Raw genomic sequence first — 9,273 nt, forward strand, 5'->3', positions numbered from 1 at the left:
TTACCAGTTCAAAATTTTCTGAATCAATGGGAGGTTAATTCTCATCCTCATATTCTCCCTTTCGTATCTCACTTATAAGCAACAACTTTACACTTAAGCATTTTGGTCAAAGGACATATGCCCTACTATTAGTCATCAACCACATTTAAATTCAACAGTTTTCATTACCTAGTTACATTGATGCTCAAATGTCACCTAAAATTTTCAAAAATCTTTTACTCGATCTTTTTCCTACTTGTAACCTCCGAAATATAAAAATTTTGTTTGCCAAAAATTTTTCACACACTATTTTACGGTACGATCCTCTCAAAGTTTTATAAAAGTAAATTTATTTTATTTGCCATTCGTGCAAATTTTTGAAATCGTATATGTTATATAAAATAAAGTAAATGATTACTTACTTTTGACAAATACATATGAAATTTTACTTTCACTTTTACAAACCAAATCTTTTATTTAAAAGATATTTTACTTTGAATGGTACAGGTTGTACATAACCCTAGATTACTAAGAACTTCGTTTCTTTTCTTACATTGTCACCTTAACAATTTCTATATAATTTTCATTGCTTATTATATAAAATTATTCGTTGCTTATTCGTATCCAAATCATCATGAAGACTTTACAATCGTCGAAATCTAGAGATTCATGTGTGTGTGTGTGTGTGTATGTGATGAAGACACTTACTACCACGTCATGCAGAGCCTTCGGGCATCCACTAACACTTAAACGATTCAAAAACTTTGCGTTACCCCAGGGATCTTATTTGCCACACCTGTCGGAGCGATGATCTTTCTTACATAGTTCTAAGTCCTGACTTATTCCAAGGGATTCTCATCTAGTGATATTAAAACCATCAGTATTCCGACTTTAATATTAGTCATAACCTGTTTGGCATTCTACAAAGTCAAGAAGCGATTAACTTCTCATCCTCACGCTCTATCCTTCGTACCTCACTTTTTAGCAACGGCTTCACACGTGAACATTTTTGCCCAAAGACTTATGTTATCAAAACTACATTTAATTCATTAGTTTTCATTACCTAGTAATGTGTCACCCGATGATTCAAAGATTTTTCACTCAATCTTTTTCAACTCGTAACCTGTGAAATGCAAAAAACTATGTTTATTAAAAAAATTTGCACGTTGATTTTTACACGTTGCCTATTTGTGCGGTCCTCACGAGATTTATGGACAAATGAAAGTACCAAAAACTTTTTTGTCACTTATGCGGTTTATAAAATCATATATGTATAAATTTACCCTTACTTATTTTGGTTAGTACATACTAAGTTATACATTCAAATTATTTAAAGACCGCTCCTCTATTGAGTTGTTAAACTTAAGTCAAATAGTTTTGTGCAAAATGGCACACGTTGTACATACTTTTAAACTTACTAGGAACTTCGTTCCATTTACGTTGGCACATCAAACATTTAAAGGTCTTTTTTCAAAACTTCCCTGGTTGATTTCATTAAAGGTTTTTGTATTAGTCTACACCATGTACGGATCACACTTCTTCTCGCCCTCCGTTTAGGGATGACCGTTTAGGGATGAAGCTTATGATTAAGATTTTTGCTAAAACCTCTTGAGCCACTCTGGATGGCAGTTTTATAAAATTTGTTAGAAAGTCTTTGCGCTCACAAAAATGTTCCTTTAAGGTTAAACATGGCAAAAATGCGGGCCGATAAATCCATCTTCTGAGGTACACCTAGTGGTCATCCTATCATAGGAAAGGCACTAGGCGGGTTTCTACTCTCAATGTTTCACGATTAATCGCAACACCCTCGTAAACATCATCTCTATGATTCAGTAGGTTGAGGTACAAGAAATCATTTTTGAGATTCTTTTCACTTAGAGTAAACCGTTCTTTATGACCAAGGGTTCACATATCTTCTTATCCGCGCATCCTCTTAAGTATAAGGATAAATTCAGGATGAACCGCTCGGAGAGTTCACTCTCGTTCGAAGGTCACATCTGTCGTGCGATTTTCTTTCAGAAATGTGATGTAAAATACTTTAAGAATCTATGAATCTTGTTATCCTCATGGAAGGGACTGCTTAAAACGTTTGTAACACGGATAGGGTTACTCCACATATTCCTTCCTTCATTGGTTACAAGTATATGTTGTTCTAGATTAATGTTAATCCTAACTTCAACATGTAACTGAAAGGATAAAGTTACATTATGGAACTGTGCTTTCATCCCACCTAAGGATAAGTTCACCTGCAGTATGGTAAACTGGGTTATATCCATCATTGTTCGTTCAGACCGTCCTGAAGACGCTATAAATAATTATGGCTTGCATTGCATATAAGTCTGATTAGTCACTTTCGGCTAAAATTTCAATTCACTTAGTCAAATGAAACGTGTAACGACCCAACTTTTTCGACTTGCTTTTGTGCCTTGTGTTTTTGCGAAACTGCGTATTTGTGCGTACTGTGCTATCTTATACTCTGAAATCTTATTACACGTGGTGTACTTTCATTTATATGTTAAAACGTGCCTTAGAGTACGTAGGATACTTAACTTATTCACCGGAAGCTTTTATGACAGTTAGTGTCACTTGACGTTTCGAATAAACCGCGAACTGCGCTCACGTTTAACTTTTGTCTTAACCGGAAGATTATGACTACGAAATATTAATTATTATTTTATAATAATAATTACTTGGGTTTATGGATGCTTAATTATGCGTAGTAATTTAATTATGCTTACTAGTTAGTCTTGTTGGACTTAAGCCCACCCTACTCTAGCTAGTAGCCCATTTATTTAGCACACTTATTAATTACTAGTGACCCAATAATAAGTAAGACAAATGCCCATTTATTAGAGGGAACATGCTAGCATTTATGTCAAGTATTATCCCTAATGTTGCATGGGATCCTAACATAAGCACCAACTTTAGACAACCATTAACCAAAAAGCAACTTTTTGTCCCCCTCCAAAATTTCAGCCATCACCACCACCCCCTCCCTCATTTCACTATAAATACAAGCCTTATTCATCTCATTTTACACTTGCTCTCATTTGTATTTCACACACACTTATTCTCCTATCTTCTCTCTAGTCTTTCTCACTCTAAAACTTGTAAGTTTTTTGATATTTTACTTCTTATTTTCTTTTCATTTTCGAATTCATCATCATCATAAAGGGTCTAGCTTTTTAGCTTTGATCTTGATTACATCTTGTAGATTCAAACTTAGATTTGAATCCTTCAAGAACAGGGAAGATTCAAGCTTTTTAGCTTTGAATCTTCACCCACTTTGTAGATCTATATCTTTTAACTTTAAATCTGGTTATTTTGTTATAAAGATTTAAACTTGTGTTTGTAATCTTCATGTAACTTAAAGATCCAAGCTTTATGCTTCAAGATCTTCAAGAACGATCAAGATGCAAGCTTTCTAGCTTGGATCTTCATATCTTTTGTTGGTTCTAAGTTTTCTAACTTATGATCTCATTATTTTGTTATAAAGATCAAAACTTGTGTTTATGGTCTTCATATAACTTAAAGATCTAAGCTTTATGCTTCAAGATCTTCAAGAACACTAAAGGTTTAAGCTTTCTAGCTTTGTGACCTTAAAACTTGTGTGAAAGGGATCCAAGCTCTCTAGCTTAGGGTTCCATCACCTCATTGAACCTAGATTATGTTCATACTTGTTTGATTGATGTAAAGTTTGTAGCTTTAGTTATAAATGTAACTTGTAATTGTGTTAAGACTAAGGATATGATGTAACCTTGGTTCATCATCCATCTAAGACTCTTAAATGAGTTGGGTTCTTACTTGGTCTTAACATATTGTGTGTTGATGGTAAAATCTTAGTCAAGGTGATGCTAACCCATCAACGAGTTGTACACTTGAAGCTACAAGCATCAAGGATGAGAACCGTGATGAGCATCAAGTACTAAGAACCCCACCGGAGCACCTTACCTACTGTTTTTCGTATCTGATCAGACCACCAGGGCTACTGGAAAGTTGATTTTCAGTTAGTCGGTTTGAGTAGATGATTTTTCGTTTAGGCCTTGTCTTAATCCGAGTTACGGTTTAGGATTTACGGCCCTCCGAAAGTCACTACGCCGTTGTAACGTTGTGCTGAAATTTCTGACCTACTCGCACTTAAACCGTCGCAACGGTCAAATGAAGATGAGTTAGGTTCTGAAAATTGGTCAGTGGTTAGGGGACTCATATACGGAGCCATAGCCACTGACTACGTGTCTTCTCGATTTACGTAGATGTCGTAGCAGCTGACTGAATTCAGCCTATTGTTTCGATCTCTATGCTTGTCAAACTTACTTAGCTTTTATGATGATGAATGATGATGATGATGACACTTAAACATATTTTATGCACTATTAGAACTTATAAGGACAACCTACTGACCTAGTAACCTTTTATTTATGTTGAAGACCTTTCGGACCGACTTACTACTTGCATACCTCCATTACCGACTTTACCACTTTTATCACTGTGAGTTATAGCATCCCTTTTACTTATACTATTTTTGGGACTGAGAATACATGCGATTTTTATGTTTTACTTACTTGACACGAGTACTTAAACTTTACATATGTGTGGGTTATACAACGGCATAAAGATTCCCCTTAGCACGGTAACGTTTAACTATTGGTTTTTGAACCAGTAGACGCAAATATTAGATATGGATCCATAGGGTTTGACATCCCCACTCGGGCTAGTCGCGCTAGCATTTAACGGGTGTTTAATACTTCGAAGACATACGCACCCGCCAGGTGTACTTTTAGTGGGTGATATTTATATTTACGTTAAGTCTAGTTACCATGTGCCCACGGTTATACATATGCTTTTCATACTGTTTTGAAACATTGAAATCTCGTGGTCAATCTTATATTACTATTACAACTTAAACTATAGCTCACCAACATTATTGTTGATGTTTTTAAGCATGTTTTCTTAGGTGCTTAGAGGTTTGTTGCTTTCACTGTTTAGACTTACTGTCTTGATGTTTAGACTTGTTGTCTTGATGTTTAGACTTGCTGTTAAGGACCTGCTGTGCTAGAATTCCGTTGCATAATCTTAGAGATGTCTCAATCATGGAACTTTTCTTTTACATTCGTAGTTTATATTATTTTCAAATAATGACTTTGTAACGACCTTTGTGTCACGTTATCTTTTGTAAACGCTATGTTTTTATGAATGCAAACTGGTTTTCAAACAGCATGTAGTACTTGACCGTGTAAAGATCCTGTTGTTGACGAATCGTACACGATGGTTTTGTACGGGGCGTCACATTTGATATCAGAGCATTGGTTATGGGGAATTAGGTTGCATTAGTGAGTCTAGACCAGTCGAGTAGTATTCACTAATAGGACTAATCTACAACTTGCTCGTTTACTTGTTACTGCTTACTACTGCTGCATGTTACTGCTTACTTATACTGGCATATGATCTGCTGCATGCTACTGCTTACTCTGACTGCTATGTGAACTCGCTGTATGCTATTGCTTATCCTCGCTACTACATACTACTATCTGCTTTCGATTGCATGTTACTTCTGTTTAGTACTGTTAATATTGCCATGCTATATACTGTTGTAGATGATCTAGGTTGCTGCAGCGCTTGATTTCATGTTGGCTACCCGTCTGCTTTTCGCTGTACCGACTTGGAGAATTTACCTTTCCTAGTTCAGATGTTTTTCTGAACCCTTTTCCCACTCGTCTAACCCTAAGAACTAGTATGTAAACCACCTGTTACTACCGTTCCACCGTTCCAGAGATCGGAATATTACTTCACGCGATCTAGGAGAAGTACCCCTCGGATTACACGCCCACTAAAGTTGATCCTCGGAGGAGGAGATAATGGAGGATTTATCGGAGTAACCGCACCCCGAGCTCACTCTAAATAGCCACGTACGACGTGTAAACATTCGAAGGATGTTCAGTTTCCGTAAGATAACTCGTATCCCGTACACTTTCATGACCGTCACTTATCTCTTTCTTTCTTCACCACCACTCGACGATCTAATGACACTTCTGGACTTAGGTCCCTAACACTCTTAGGAATTGGAGAAGTCGAGAGGACATCTCCTTCTACAAGGTCAGAGCTTCTTCTACTAAGGCTCAGCCATACCCAAAGACTTGGGAGTCGCCTCAAGACATATCGTATTCCTACTTGCTACACGTACAACTTGACGCGAGACCCAGATTGAAATTCTAGAAAGGAACCTAACGACGTTACTTGAACCCGAACATTTTGAAGAAATTTAGGGACATTTAGGCATTGATACATGACATACGGAACCTACGCACCCACACCGAAAGACCGTGAGGTCAATTATGTAGATTTTGTTTTAAGATAGCATAGATAAAGCACCGTTAGATGAAATTGAGTAGAACTTGAAGTGAACACGTTACATTGACCATATGGAGTGATATTGGAATGAACGTACGATTTAGTACAATATAATGATGCCAGGCCAGCGTGGTTATATTGAAGTAAATCATGCAGAAGTTCCATTGTTACTATATAAGGAATATGAAGCGATTTAAGGGAAATTTTGGTAGGAACCACTTGAGTATACGCATTATGGTCTGATAAAGGTAGGAATAACCACTTAGCCTAGATACTGTACGAGAAGGGCCTAGATTGCAGAATTGAAAACCCAAATTTTTTTTATAGATATAGACACCCTGGATACTTAAGGAAAAAGTTCTCAAACAGGAAAAACTTTGATTTACTTGCGGTAGAGCAATCGTTATCTCAGTTATGGAGACTCGCATGGATCCTGATTTTAGTTAGGGTACATTTCTTCACAACGTTTATTGTCTCGGAGATGTTTAATGCTAGAGCGATAGAAACTATATATCTAAGGACCTTAGTGTTATGACTAATAAGCCGTTAACAACCATGAGAGTTAAGTATTCTCTAGGACAAGCTAATGGTAATCTGGCAGAGATAGAGGAATGATTTAAGGTAGTACCTTAAAATTAACAGGTGGGTCATTTGGAGATGACCTCATGCCAACAAAACTTGGAAGTTTTATAGTAGTAGTTGGAAAGGATTAGTTACCTGCGCACAAGCAGATGTTATTTGAGAAGGTTGATAAAATTTTCACGGCAGTATAATAAGATTTGGTTGGAATGGACCTTAAGATTAACCTAATACTCATCAAGTTAGGAAGCTTGATGTAAAAGTTGGAATGAACTTTAGGATTAACCTAATACTCATCAAGTTAGGAAGCTTGATGTAAAAGTCGGAATGAACTTTAGGATTAACCTAATACTCATCAAGTTAGGAAGCTTGATGTAAAAGTTGGAATGAACTTTAGGATTAACCTAATACTCTTCAAGTTAGGAAGCTTGATGAAATAGTTGGAACGGACTGGCTTTCAAGGATGAAAGCGAAAGTTATTTATAGTAGGAAGATTGTTCGTATACCTCGTGAGAATGTGAGCCAAAAGCCATCTGGGTTACTTCAACAACCCGAGATCCCACAATGGAAATGGGAAGAGATGACAATGGATTTCATCCCGAAGCTACCGAAAACAATAGACAGTTATGACACTATCTGGATTATCGTTGACCGCCTCACCAAATCTGCTCACTTCCTAGCCATGAAACAAACCGATACAGTGGATAAACTCGCACAAAGATACATAAAGGAAATTGTATCCCGTCACTTCAGCGATTCAGATTCTATATTAAGGACTACCCAAGAATCCTATTTGATACTCATTCTTATGCGACTCTAAATCCTAACTTATTCCGAGAGATTTCTTATTTGATGATGATCACACCATCATCCTTCTTACTTTGATATTAGTCATACCAGTTCGAAATTTCCAAAATCAATGGGTAGTTATTCCCATTCTCATACTCTCCCTTTCGTATCTCACTTATAAGCAACAACTTCACACTTAAGCATTTTTGGTCGAAGGGCTTATGCCTTACTAATAGTCATCAACCACATTTAAATTCAATAGTTTTCATTACCTCGTAACATTTTTGCTCAAATATCACCCGAAATTTTCAAAAATCTTTTACTCATAAATCTTTTTGTAACCTCCGAAATATGAAAATTTTGTTTGCCAAAATTTTACTCACACTATTTTACTGTGCGATCCTCTCAAAGTTTTATAAAAATAAATTTATTTTATTGTCATTCGTACAAATTTTAGAAACAGTATATGTTATATATAATAAAGTAAATAATTACTTATTTTTGACTAGTACATATGAAATTTTACTTTCGCTGTTACAAAACAATTCTTTTATTCAAAAGATATTCTACTTGGAGTAGTCTATATTTACTAAGAACTTCGTTTCTTTCCTTACATTGTCACCTAAAACGATTTCTATAAAAAAACAAAAAAATTCGTTGCTTATTATACAAAATTCTTCGTTGCTTATTCGTATCCAAGTCATCATGAAGACTTTACAACCGTCGAAATTGAGAGTTTCATGTGTGTGTGTGTGTGTGTGTGTGTGTATGTGATGAAGGCACTTACTACCACGTCATGCAGAGCCTTCGGGCATCCACTAACACTTAAACCATTCAAAATTTCTGCGTTACTTCAGGAATCTTATTTGTTACACCTGTCGGAGCAATGCTCTTTCTTACATAACTCTAAGTCCTGACTTATTTCAAGGGATTCACATTTAGTGATATTAGCACCATTAGTACTCCGACTTTAATATTGGTCATAACCTGTTTGGCATTTTGCAAAGTCAAGAAGTGATTAACTTCTCGTCCTCATGCTCTATCCTTCGTACCTCACTTTTTAGCAACGACTTCACACGTGAACATTTTTGGTCCAAAGACTTATGTCCTTATAATTATCAAAACTACATTTAATTCATTAGTTTTCATTACCTAGTAACATGTCACCCGATGATTCAAAGATTTTCACTCGATCTTTTTCAACTCTTAATCTCTGAAATACGAAAAACTATGTTTATCAAAATTTTTACACGTTGCTTATTTGTGCGGTCCTCACGAGATTTATAGACAAATGAAAGTACTAAAAACTTTTCTATCACTTACGCGATTTATAAAATCATATATGTAAAAATTTACCCTTACTTATTTTGGGTTAGTACATACTAAGTTATACCTTCAAGATAATTTAAAAAAAAAATCGCTCCTTTATTGTGTTGTTTTAAGTCAAATAATTTTGTGCAAAATGGTACTCGTTATACATACTTCCGAATTTACCAAGAACTTCGTTCCATTTATGTTGTCGCATCAAACGTTTAAAGTTTTTCAAAACTTCCTCGGTTGATTTTATTAAAGGTTTTC

This window comes from Rutidosis leptorrhynchoides, chromosome 2 (genome assembly GCF_046630445.1).
Source record: "Rutidosis leptorrhynchoides isolate AG116_Rl617_1_P2 chromosome 2, CSIRO_AGI_Rlap_v1, whole genome shotgun sequence".
NCBI classification, from domain to species: Eukaryota; Viridiplantae; Streptophyta; class Magnoliopsida; order Asterales; family Asteraceae; genus Rutidosis; species Rutidosis leptorrhynchoides.